We start from the raw sequence: 13045 nt of genomic DNA on the forward strand, positions 1-13045 counted from the left end.
CAAGAGTACTGGAGTGGGGTGCCATTATTTTCCCCTAAACTAAAAAAGCCTGTCATAATAATAGTTTTGAGGCAGAAAACTCAAGGCCAAGGTAATAAGTGCAATTTTTAAATCTTTTTTTTTTTTTTTTTAATGAATGAAGTACCACACACTTGTGGGGAAAGGAATCCAGTACAGACATGTGGGTGTTTGTGTGCTCAGTCGTGTCCGACTCTTTGCGACTCCATGCACTGTAGCCCACTAGGCTCCTCTGTCTATGAAATTTTCCAGGCAAGAATACTGGAGTGGGTTGCTGTTTCCTCTTTCAGGGGCTCTTCCCCACCCAGGGATTGAAACTGCAACTCTAGTGTCTCCTTCATCTCAGCTTTTTTACCACTTTTTTTTTTTTAAAACCGCTTTTTTACCACTGAGCCACCAGGGAAGCCCCAATATATGTATAGTATACATATTTTATGCAATGAATAGGATAAAAGCCTTCCATTCTCACCCCTTCCCTCAACCCTCTTTCCTGGAGGTGATCACTACTTAATAGTTTGATACGCATTCTTCCAGACATTTCTGTCATTTTTTGGTCATTTGGCAGTTATGTCATGCTTGCCTGCTATGTTCTGGGCACAGTGATAAGTGTTAGAAACAACAGTGAATAAATGTATATAGATATACATATCTTTATCTGTCATATCTATTGGCAAAAACGAGATGACCAGGGTAATGGGCTGACCCTCTGGACTCAACTGGCAGGCAGAGCAGCTGGAGCACAGTACACCTGCCCACACCCAGCTGGCCAATGGGCAACTGAGGTCACACCCTGGCCACCACAGCTCCCATTGCAGTCTGCTGTCCTGGCCATCCTGTTTCTAGTGTCTCCTTCAGCAACAAATTCTGTAGGCACCGGTCAAACAAGGAGAAGGAAAGATGAAGAAATAAACTTGAGGACATGAAAAATGCAGCCAGAGGAAGACTGTGTGTGTTTGTGTGTGTGTGTTTTCTTAAAAATAGTCACTTTTTCATGCCTGTGGATGGGGTAAGGAATGTGTGTGTTGGGGTGGGGGCGGGGGATGGGCAGTGAGTCCTCCCTTTGTGATTAAGAGCAGTAAATGCAGTTAGAGAATCTGCCCCACCCCGGTTTCCTGCTCTGGAGCTGCTAATGAATAACCCATCTTACCACCCCTCCCGGGGCAGCGTCTCAGGCCTGGGTGCTTCGACAACCCTGAGGTTCAGGGAACATTCCTCAGCAGTTACTTAGCTGGGTGATGGAAAAAAAAAAAAAAAGCAGCCTAATTGGCTAGTGGCCTTTTCTAGTGAATGAAGGTTTCTGTTTTAAGAAGTAAAGTGACTTCTCAGCGGCTGTTGATTCACTGCCCACAGGGAGATTTTTGAGCAGAGGCTTCCTAGCCTCGGTAGAAATTTGCATACAGCTTCCACTTCCTGCTTCGGAGCCTGTTCCACGGCTTACCTGGGCCGGGAGAGGGTGCAGGGAGGCCTGGAGCGACCCAAGGTAGAGTGGCCCCGAGAAGGAGAGAGCGTGACCACCCGTGGCCAGTCTGTCTGTCCTTGGCGGCTCTAAGGTAAGTGGTTCAGTTGTCACCTGACTGACCTTACGTCTTAACTTCTGATCCATTTTCCAAAACACTGCTTTCTCCTTTACCGAAAGTGCCGTCTCGCTTTCCTCCGCCTGCCTCTCCCCACCTTTCGTTTGTTGGTTCGTGTATAGAGAGACAGCTCCGGCTTAGAACATGACGGCTATGTGTCGGCTGTGAGACAGGGCCAGTGGTTTAGTATTTCAGACGGGAGAGCGAAGATTAACTCTTTGAGGAAAAGACACACACACCCACACCCCCCCCCCCGTGTTTGAGGACTTAGTGTCCCCACAAGTTTTGATGAAGAAGACTTCCCCCCTCCCCCTCCCTCACCCCCCTTCTCCAGGGAGGGAACCGGGGAAGTCAAAAACGAAGACTTTGGCTTCCAGCCCGCGGACGCATCCGCGGCAGAGGTGGAAGGAGAATTCCCGAGTTTTCTTGATCCCTCTTTCACTCAGGGAAAAAAAACCAACACCCTGTTCTTGAGCCAGGAAGTCCAACCCTGTTCCGTGCTGGCTGTGGCTCTGCCAGCCCCTCTGCCCCAGCCCTCCACCCTCCCACACCACCCAGGCATTTGCTGGCAGAGACAGCCGGCCTGAGCCTTTAGGAAAAAGCAAGGAGAGAAGTGCTGTTATTTGATCTTAGAAGCTTATCAAGCTTCATGTGACTGTAAAGTTCAAGATAGTCTCTTAGTATAGGGGGATATTTTTAAATGAACAGGAAAATAAATAATAAAAACAGAGGACCTGAAACTTGGTTTCAGATTCTTCCTTCTCTGCTTGCTGACTCTACGCTGCTGCTGCTGCTGCTAAGTCATTTCAGTCGTGTCCGACTCTGTGCGACCCCATAGACGGCAGCCCACCAGGCTCCCCTGTCCTGGGATTTTCCAGGCAAGAGTACTAGAGAGGGTTGCCATTGCAACTCTGTGACTTAGGCAATTTATTTCTTTTTACTTGGGCCTGGATTTCTTCATCAATAAAATGTGGATGGGGGTGGTGAGCTAAGATTATGTTGAAATTCACTTCTAAGAAAATAAGGCGAGGGTGATGAGAATCCCAGAGGGGTAGTCATAGTGGGCGGTCTTAGAAGATATGTGTTTTGTTTACTGATGATTCAAATATATTAATCTTAACTCTCCTACTAGATAGTCCCTGGAGGAAAAGGACTTAATCCTTCTTTACCCTCTAGCACTCAGAATACTATCAAACACCTTGGGGGCGCTCAGGTTTCTTCCACATAAACTGCTCTGATTCGTTTCACTCATCTATAAAAGGTGAAGCCTTAGTCTGGGTGGAAGGCTGGGGTGGGGTAGGGGAGGGTACTGGGCAGCCACATGCTCTGTGGGAGAGTTGCCTGGAATTTAGGTATTATTTTTGACTCTAGTAAAATAGGAGAACACAGGGGGTTTCTTGAATTAGTTTATGTCCCATTTGGGTTACCCAGGAAGAAATGGCCTGTGCACTTGCCCACAGAGTCCAGGCAGCGCCAGAGAGCTGGCTCACAGGCCTGGCTCCAGAAGGCTGTGTTACTGACTTAGCTGGAGCTGGGAATGACTCTTTGGCTAGACCAGTCGCTTTGTGTGGGGCCTTTAATGGGAGGTGAAAGGAAGCTGTGAAGCACGTCCTGATACCATGTAAGGGTGATGACTAGGATCGGACACATTACTAGATGGTAAACACCCTGAATTCTTAACCTTTTCCAAACCACTACTTTGTTAAAAAAAAAAAAAAAAAATCATTGTTTCTTTTGAGCTAATTCTCTCCCTCCATACAGTTCACAGGGGCCCTGGTTGAGTGGGATGGGCTGACTCAGGGCTTTTGGTATTGCTCAGCTGTTTCTGTGGAATACGAAGGCCCTGGTATGGTCCTCATCATGCTTTCAGATGGCTCTCTCTCTCATTCTGGGATGAGAGGACAGGAATTTCAAGATGTTTCACCTGTGATGCGTTAACTGATTTTTATTTTCAAATAACATGCACCATTATCTGAAATCAAGCCAACTGTAGTTTGCTGCCAGCCAAGCTTTGACCCAGAAAGACCACCCACAGACATTCTTCATCTTGTGTCGTTTGTGATGGCGGCCCCTGCTTTGCTATGTGCTTGGGGTGAGCTGACTAAGCGTGAAGTCTGGGCGTGTCGGGGAGAAGACTGTTAACTCAGGGATACTCACTTTGGGAGGGTTCAAAGATGGAAAATATTTAAGCCTGCTTCTCAAAATTAAGGAGCTAGTGACTTTCAAATGCTCTGAAAATAAGGAGAAGGCAGTCATAGCTGCAGAAATTCAGAATCACAGTTGCAGGCACTCAGAAAGATCAGCTATGCGGGTAGTTTGCCTAAATTAAATCTATGTTTTAAAGAGTTGAAATCTTGGAAATACCCTGAATTCAAATCATTTTTCCATGATGGACAATTTTCGAGTAGCCTTTCAAAACACATATGAATTGCAGGCAACTGCTGCATGGGAAAAAAAAGAGCACACAGATGAGGCATATTAAACTGTAAATTCCTTTCAGATCCAATGAAATGACCCCTAATGTTTGATCATATTTCCTTATCAAAACAACCCTGCAGCCCTTCCGTGAGAAAGCATCTGAGGATTAGAGTCCAGCAGCTCTCTCCTGGGCCCCTTCTGCTTCTTCTAGTGCATTGTCACCGAGGTATTTTTAGTTCATGAAGCCCAGGCTGTCCTTCTCCCTCAGACATTCGACATTCTTTGCGTCTCTTGCCCAGCAGGCTTCCTGCTCACCCACGTGTGCGATGATGCCTGAGAGTTAAGCTCACTCTCTCCCTCTGTGCATGTGTGTTTGTGTGCATGTGTGTGTGTATGTGTGTATACACACAGAACTTCCTGGAGACTTGAAGCTATAAACTGGCTGAGGGAGGAAGGTGAGCTTTCATCCCCCTCATGACCTGTGCCAGTCTGGAGTGATTTCCTGATAAGGCCGCTGAGATCAAGTCGCTTGGGACTGACAGGAGCCCCCAGCCCACATGACGCCCTTCCTTCACCCTGAAGACCCAGGCTGGCTGAGGTCTGGGCAGCTCCTTCAGTGATGATGGGAACTTGGCTTTTCCCACCTCCCTGTTTCCTGCACTAACGGTACCAGTGTTTTTCCTTCTTCCTCTCCCAGGCGGGGTTCCCAGGTCTCCTCCTGGTGCCCTTCCTTCTCTGTGCTGTTGGCCCAGACTCTTCTGGGCTCAGCAGCTCCCCTCCAACACTCTTGCCTTTTACCTGCACTCATTCTCTCCCTCCCCTTCCAGCTGCCCCTTGTCTTACCCAGCAACACATCTAAATCACAATTTAAGTGAGCCTCTGTCCTCCACCAATAAAGGACAAATTTTTTTTAACTTTTCCTTCAAAGTTTCCCACTCTTCTGGCTTCTCTTCCATTTTCCTTTCCTCCTTTCCATCCCTTCTTCTCCCTCTCCAGATTTTTTCCTTTCTGCCCCTTCTTCTTCACTCTGGGGTCTGGACTGAATTAAGAATCACAAATGTGTGTTTAGAGAAACCTTATCTGAAACAAACAAACAAAAGAACCCATGGGTTGGTTTGAGGTTGTTCTCTAAACGGTTTTTACTAGCTTCCAGCACGGTGGAGTCAGTCCATTCCCATTAGCCCCGTCCGCCAGTTGAGCAGCTCAGAGGAGTTCCAGAGCGAACTTGTAATCAGGTCGGGTCACGCTGCACTGCCTTCGGCCTGCTATGAGCTGTTCTGTGCAGGACCCGAACAAGGGCAGTAAACGTTCCCTCATCTCCAGGGCTCACCACTGCTTCCAGTCCTCTGGCAAACCAAGTGGAAGAACTTCTCTGTCTGGGAAATTCTGCAAGTAAACTTGGAAATATTTACTCACTGGAATTTGAACCTGAGCCACACAGTTCACTCAAAACCAACTTCCACTAAGCCAACTGACGTTGGGAAAGTTTGCATGCGTTTGGGTAGTAAATGAAGAATGTTAATGAGTTTAAAGTCTTGTTGTTTTTTTAATCCAGAACTTTCAAACACTTATAAAAAAAATTACTCCCTGGAGAATGAAGTAAGACCTTGAGAATCTGCGATTGCAAAGATCTGATCCAAATTGGATCTGAGGCTCTTCCTAGCTGTAAATTTATATATTTATTAATATATTCCCCCCAAAATATTCATGCTGTGTCTCTAGGGCCTTTCAACCCTTTGGGTTGACCCAAAGAATGCTTTAAAAAAAAAATCCAAGCAGTTGGTAACAGCAAGACTTGATCATTTAGGAGCTAGTAATGTGGGTTATTAATTACTCAGGCTGCTCACTCCTGCCCTTCCCCTGCTTCTTGCTCTGCTATTTGTCTTCTTCCAGGGACATAACACCTTCATTAAATCCCATCCGTCCTTGCCTCAGAGGCGTCCCCTGGAAAATATCCCCTCTCTAGATGCATCGCCATTTATCATCACCCTTTGTTTGTGCTCTGTCAACAAGTTTTCAATTTATTTTGAATTCAGTTTATGATTAAAATTTAATGAGATCCAATCAAGTGCTTTTCTCACATCAAGATGCCTCGGCAGTCTCACCCATATCCTCTATTGTAGTGGCATGAAGGAAAGCCATCACAGGTTTCCAGCCTGGCCATTCTTCATAAAACACAGGTGGCAGGTATCCACGCCTCCTTAGCTTCAAGGTGAATGGTTCTGAAACCTATTTATTCCAGAAGCTTCTAAGGTTTACTCAGCTCCTGCCATCCCCTTTCTCTGCTGCCCCCAAAAGCTGTGCAAGTCCATGCTTCCAACCAAGAATCAGGAGGATTCGGTGCACAGCTCTGCTGCTGAACTGCCTGGGTTTGAACCCTAGCTCTGCTCTTTACTAGCTCTGTGGCCTTGAGAAAGTTACTTAACCTCCCTGTGTTCGGTTTCCCCATTCCTAAAATAGGGCTGACACAGTGCCTACGAATAGGGTGTCTGTGAGGATAAGGTAATACATCCAAAACACCTGGAACAATATTTGACCTGGAATTACATTTGAACAAAACAGATGTAAACATTTGACAAATATTAACAATCATTGTTAGAAAGGGTCAGCTTTCTTAAGTATATCCATTTCGTTGAGTGCATATTGATTTATCAGCATAATGTATATCAGAGGTTGATAAACTACAACCCTTGAGCCGAAGGTGGCCCATGGTCTATTTCTATACCTGCCTATTGCTAAGAATTTATTCTTTTAAAGGGTTGTGTACAAATGAGCTAACCTAAAAGCAGAGTATGAGACAAAGACAGTTTGTGGTCCACAGGAATGAACTATTTACTGTCTGGTTCTTTACAGAAAAGGTTTGCCAGTGTCTGATCTATGTGGTTTAATGGAAAGAGCTTGGAGATCTGTAGGCTGGAATTGGCTGTGACTTTGAAAAAGCTGGGCCTAAGGCTCTCTATAGTAGGAATGGTAGTGATACCACATATCCCTCCTCTGACCCAGATGTTTCAGGACCAGGTGAGATGATGTGTACCAAATCTGCCGAAAATACACGTTGGTTAAAAAGATACAGACTCCATACACTTTGCTGTTGTTCAGTCACTAAGTCTCATCTCTTTGCAACCCCATGACTACAGCACGCCAGGTTTATGTAATAGTTTTAGCATCCAAGTATAAAACAAGCAAACATGATCTAGAAAAACAATTCCAAAGCCAACTATTTGTTGTAAAAATAATAACAAAATAACCTTTGTTTTTGGAGAGCTTGATATGGGCCAGACTCTACAGTCAGCACTTTATTTACACCTTCTTCCTTTATCCTCGCAATACCCTCCTGTGGGGCAAATGCTGTTATCTCCCCTCCACACACTTTACAGATAAGAAAAATGAGGCCCAGAGAAGATCAGTAATTTTCTCAAGGTCACACATCTAATCATGCCACTTCAGTTTAGTTCAGTCACTCAGTCGTGTCCGACTCTTGCGACCCCATGAACCACAGCACGCCAGGCCTCCCTGTCCATCACTAATTCCCAGAGTTTACCCAAACTCATGTCCATTGAGTCGGTGATGCCATCCAACCATCTCATCCTCTGTTGTCCCCTTCTCCTCCTGCCCTCAATCTTTCTCAGCATCAGGGTCTTTTCAAATGAGTCAGCTCTTCACATCAGGTGGCCAAAGTATTGGAGTTTCAGCTTCAATCATGCCACTAGCAGAGAAAGAATCCAATCATAGGGAGCTTGACTCTAGAGTCTGTACATCTAAGTCCTGCATATTTTCCACATCATAGAAATATGTATTGATTCAGGATAAGCCTTTCTGGATGGCAGAAGCCATAGTTAACTGTGAACATGGACATCAGATCTGAATATGTGTGCTGAAAGAGACTTGTGTCCTGTGCACAGCAAGGTTAGGGTCTAATCGTGACAGACCTGCAGAAAGACAGGCAGACATGATGGGAGGAAAAGAAGTTTTGGATGAACTATGAGATGAGAAATGTGGGACTATGAAATCAGACAGATTGATCAGAGGCAGAATGTGCTGGAGGAAAGAAAGTTTGCTGGGAACAGACGTGAGCAAAGACTTGGAGGCAATGAGAGAGAGACAGACAGACAGACAGACAGACTGAATGGGAAATTCTGTGACTGGGACACCAGGGAGCATCGCCACAGGGGATGTCAAAGCTGCTGATGTCTTGATAATTATCTGCAAACCGGGCTACTCAGGAAGGAGAGAAAGCAGAGAGGAAGCCAGAGAGACTGGGACAGAAAAACTGACAGATTTGAAGATGCTGGTCAGAATCTAAGGGCTAGAACCACAGCTCACAGTCCAAAGGGCAGTGAGATTCCAGAGAAGGAAAACTGCTGTCTCTTGAGTCAATCAGATCCAAGAACCAGACCCACATGCATCACTGGTTCACCTAGTTGTATGCACCTGGCGGCAGGGAGCGGCTTTCCAGGTGGCAGGAGTGGTAAAGAACCCACCTGCCAATGCAGGTAGACATAAGAGACTTGGGTTCGATCCCTGGATTGGGAAGATCCCCTGGAGGAGGGCATGGCAAACCACTCCAGTATTCTTGCCTGGAGAATCCCATGGACAGAGGAGCCTGATGGGCTACAGTCCATGGGGTGACAAAGAGTCAGACACGACTGAAGCGACTTAGCACGCACACACGTGGACCTGGGGCTAGTCTTCCATTCCTAGCTCGTGCCACTCCAAGTCCACCCATCCCCACTGCGGACAAATGTCTTCACCCTCTGCTGAATGGTCTTTTGTATTTTAAGGAACAGTTTACTCTCTCCTGGGTGGTCTCAGCAGTGCTTCTCTCTCATTGACTCTTAATCTTTGTGGACATCAGAATCACTGGTGGAGCGTTTCCTTTTCCGTTTTTATCTTGTAAGTAGATATACAGGCACTTGGTATAAAACTTAAAAGGTAAAAAAATGCTCTGAAAAGCAAGTCTCCCGCCCGCCTCCACTCCCAGTCACACAATTCCCTTCCTGGAGGCACCCTCTGTTCCAGCTTTCTGACCACCCAGCGTGGGCACAGACAGACTTAGATTGGACAAAGGATAACATATACTCTACACACTGTTCTGCTCCTGCCTTTTTTAACTTCACGATAAATTTTGGAGATAGTTCCAAATCAGTTCACACAGCACTTCCTCAGTCTTTTCAAAAAGATGTGGAGTATTCATTGCAAGGCTGAACCACAGTTATAAAAAAGCAGAAGCTTTTTGGATGGGTGAGTCCTTTGCAGTCTTTGCTGTTACAAACCTTGCTGCATTGCCTATCTTCAAAGCCTCTTTGTTTTTACCAAATAAGTGCATCTCTCTATAGAGGAAATTCTTGGAAATGAAATTATTAGGTCCAAGGACATTAGATTTAAAAATCCCGATAGTCATGGCTAAATCGTACAGATGACACTTCCCTTGGTAAAATATGAGAGGACCTATTTACCTGTGGGACTTGGTGGTGGTGGTTTAGTCGCTCAGTTGTGTCCGACCCCATGGACTGTAGCCCGCCAGGCTCCTCTGTCCATGGGATACTCCAGGCAAGAATACTGGAGTGGGTGGCCATTTCCTTCTCCAACCTGTGGGACTTAGAAACAAAAGCGTGCTCTGGCCTTCTCAGAATCTCAAGGGGTGGGGCCTGGGCATCTGAGTTGTGAGCCTCAGAAAGCGCTTCTGAGTCAGAAACTCTTCTGAGGTCCATGGCTGGCCAGCCTCTCCCTGTCCCCAGGGATCTGAAGCCATGAGCTAGACTTATCTGTCGGCTGCATCCCCAACAGCCTCAGCCTCTCCCGGCTTTCTGAGCTCAGTGTCGTGCTGATGAGCTGAGACTGCCCAGACCACGGCCACCAATGGGGTTCTCCAGGCCCTAACTGGGAGGTCTTCTGTCCTCCTCGGGATCACAGACTTCTCTAGATCATGGCTAGAAAACAGCTTTTTTGCTTAAAGCCAATTTGCACCCTCTGAGGGAGATGGGAACACAGGCTGTGCCAGGGTTACAACCACCTGCATAGCATATAGAAGAGGTCTGGAGTAAAACAGGGGAAATGGAAATGGTTAGGAGAGGTGGGATACTGAGTTAATGTTTTTTAATGTCTAGGTATCTTTTTTATTACAATATTGACATTGAAGACCAAAAAATAAAACTGCTACTTCCGACCCAACCCACTGATCTGCCCATGGCCCTCTGATGTGGCATTGTATTCTCTGTGACACCCTCAGGAGGGTGGCAGGGTTGTTCTGTCAGTTCTGGCTGAGGTCTAGGGCCGGAGGGGCCCTTGTGGTGGGCGCAGGCCTGCCCCACCCGCTGCTGAGGATGTAGGAGGAGGCCGGGTACTCCGTGTCTGAGCAGATACCCCATCATGCTGCGGGATAGGCTCACTGTTACTCTGCCAGCAAGGGTTGAGGTCAGCCCCGTCATGGATGGGACCTCTTCAGGCCTGGCCTCAGGGCCTGACACTTAGTGGAGCTTAATACATATTTGAGAGGAAGAGGGAAGGGTACCCATGTGGTCTAATTTCAAGAACTCGGAGGACTTGGCCCACCAAATCCTCCCTGTCACCCTTCATGGACCTGATTTCCTCACAGTCAGGGATTCTTCCAGCTACATGGATCTGTCTCCTCTCTAAAACAGGCACTGGTCCTTCATTCATTCAACAAATAGTTATTGAGCGCCTGCTAGGTACCAGGTATAATTCTAGATGCTGGGAATACAGCTGTGAACAGAAGAGTCGAAAATCACACCCTCATGAAGCTTACATCCTGGGGGGAGAGGAGAGACAATACACAAGGAATATTGTAGTAGGTATTAGAATTGATAACGTCTTTTTTTTTTAGTATATACAATGGTGACAACTGCTGAGAGAAGGATAGAGTAGGAAGGGGAGGCGGAGTGATGGGAACATGTAAATATTTTAGAGGGTGACCAAGGAGCCCTCATGGAGAAAGTGAGAGCTGAGTAAAGACTTAAAAAAGAAAGATAGCAAGCCACGCAGATATGTAGGGGAAGAGTGTTTGAAGAAGAAGAAATGGCAAGTGCAAAGGCCCTCGATTTGTATTAGTTTGATTTCCTGTACTAGTCATTTACCTTCAGCTGGATTACAAACCACCTGAAGGTAGGAATAATGTTTTATGTCTCCAGAAATAATTTTGTTTACCTTTTAATAGATATCCTCTTGGACCTCTTGAGTTATGTGTCACTTGTAGGTATCAACTGTAAAAGAATTTTAATTAAGCTTATGCTTCAGAAGAAGGGGTTCACAGCACAGTGTCAGACACACAACAGGGATCAGTAGTCATTTGCTGTTTGAATATTTGTAGTGACAGATTTAAAATATGGGTGTTCACTGTGTTTGTTAAAAATTACTAATCCCATAGTTTTCCTGAAAGGCTGTTCATTGCCATGCCAGGTTTATTCACTATCATCCAAGGAACCACTTGTTCCTTTTCAGACCAGTTTCAAATCTAGAATTCCCTCCCTAGGACACGACCTCAGAATTCCAGTTATGTGACCACACTCCAGAGATGGCCGCCCTTGTCACCCTTTTTATTAGCTTCCTCCAAGTCCTTGAAATCTCCTCAGCTGGAAGAGCATTTGCAACTTTTTAAATTTAATTTTATAAGTTTTAGGGAAGCACTTCTAAGGCATTCACATTTGAAACCCAGGGAGAATATAAACAATTGTACCTGAAATGTAGAAAATGAAAATGAATCGCATACCAAGAAACAGCCGACAGCATTTAGTTCTTTTGTTGGCTGGTTCTCTGGCAGCTTCTCCACCCTCCCCCCGTCCCCCTCCCCGACCCCCATCATTCAGCTGTGGGTCCACAGATGCTTGCTGAAGATTATGTAACATGCAGCCAGTCCTTTGGAAAATACTTTTGCTTCCTGACCAGCTGAAGCGCATGTTGTATGGCATATCCAATTTCAGAGCTGTAGAAAAACTGTGAGAAAGAAAGGAAAACAATGGTGAACATTTTTAAATGCTCAGAAGTTGAAATATGTGTGTTTTGGGTAGGTCTAATCAACTGATATCGGTTGAAAGGTGTGTGTTTTTCCAGGGTCTAATCAGTTTCGGTGCTGAGGTCTCTTCTCTGCAGAGCCGTGGGGCCGGAAGCACACCCAGACTAGACAGCAACCTAGAAAGCCCACGGCAAGGAGGGAGGGAAGGCTGGGACTGGGAGCCTGAAGAATTTTCTCTTGTGAGAAAGTGGTACAGAGGTTGTTTGGAGCAGATGGTAAGTCTGATACCAAGTGAGGGTCAGAGAAGTGTTAGCGGACATTCATTTGGCAGAGTGCAAGGAAAACTCGGGCTTTCCTGATGGGTCAAGCGGTAAAGGATCTGCCCGCAATGCAGGAGACTCAGTTCAACCCCTGGTACAGGAAGATCCCCCGCAGAAGGAAATGGCAACCCACTCCAGTATTTTTGCCTGAGAAATCCCGTGGCCAGAGGAGTCTGATGGGCTACAGTCCATACAGTCGCAAAAGAGTCAGACACTGCTGAACACACACGGCAAACTGACATCTCTTTTTATAGGCCAGGAAGAAAAATGTGGGAAACCACTGATCCCACTTCTGCTTCTGCGGGGCAGCATTTTAAAATGCATGTGCCTTCCCTAGTGGTTCAGGGGCTAAGACTCCAGGCTCCCCGTGCAGGGGGCCCAGGTTCAAACCTTGGTCCTCGTCAAGGAACTAGACCCCACATGCCGCAGCTAGGACCTAGTGGCAACCAAATAAAAATATTTTCTAAAGTATGTTACTTAAAATGCATGCTGTCATGGTGCCACTGGGTTGGGTACTAGGCTCAAGAGAAGGGGAATTCCTATTTTTCCAACTTGTCTTAGAGCAGTAACTGATGGGCATCGTGCCTTGGGGCAGTAAGCCCTCAGTGAGTGAGTGTGGTTGAAATTCTACAGGGATGAAAGAGGAATTTAAAGATCCAACCGCCAGCACCACTCCTTTTCTCTGTATGGCATTTGAGGCATGTTACGTACGAGGCCTTCACAGAACAGACCGCTGGGGTCTTTTC

The 13045-nt window shown here is 46.2% G+C and overlaps 1 protein-coding gene across 1 annotated transcript in view; it reads left to right on the top strand.

Moving 5' to 3' along the window:
- Nucleotides 1-1122: 1122 nt before the first annotated feature.
- TRAF3IP2 (TRAF3 interacting protein 2) overlaps nucleotides 1123-13045 on the top strand; it is a 44873-nt gene continuing 32950 nt past the window's right edge. Inside the window, 1 exon segment of the mRNA XM_027551202.1 lies at nucleotides 1123-1568. The gene's annotated coding sequence lies outside the window, so the exon portion shown is untranslated.

The sequence above is a fragment of the Bos indicus x Bos taurus genome, chromosome 9 (genome assembly GCF_003369695.1).
Source record: "Bos indicus x Bos taurus breed Angus x Brahman F1 hybrid chromosome 9, Bos_hybrid_MaternalHap_v2.0, whole genome shotgun sequence".
NCBI lineage: Eukaryota > Metazoa > Chordata > Mammalia > Artiodactyla > Bovidae > Bos > Bos indicus x Bos taurus.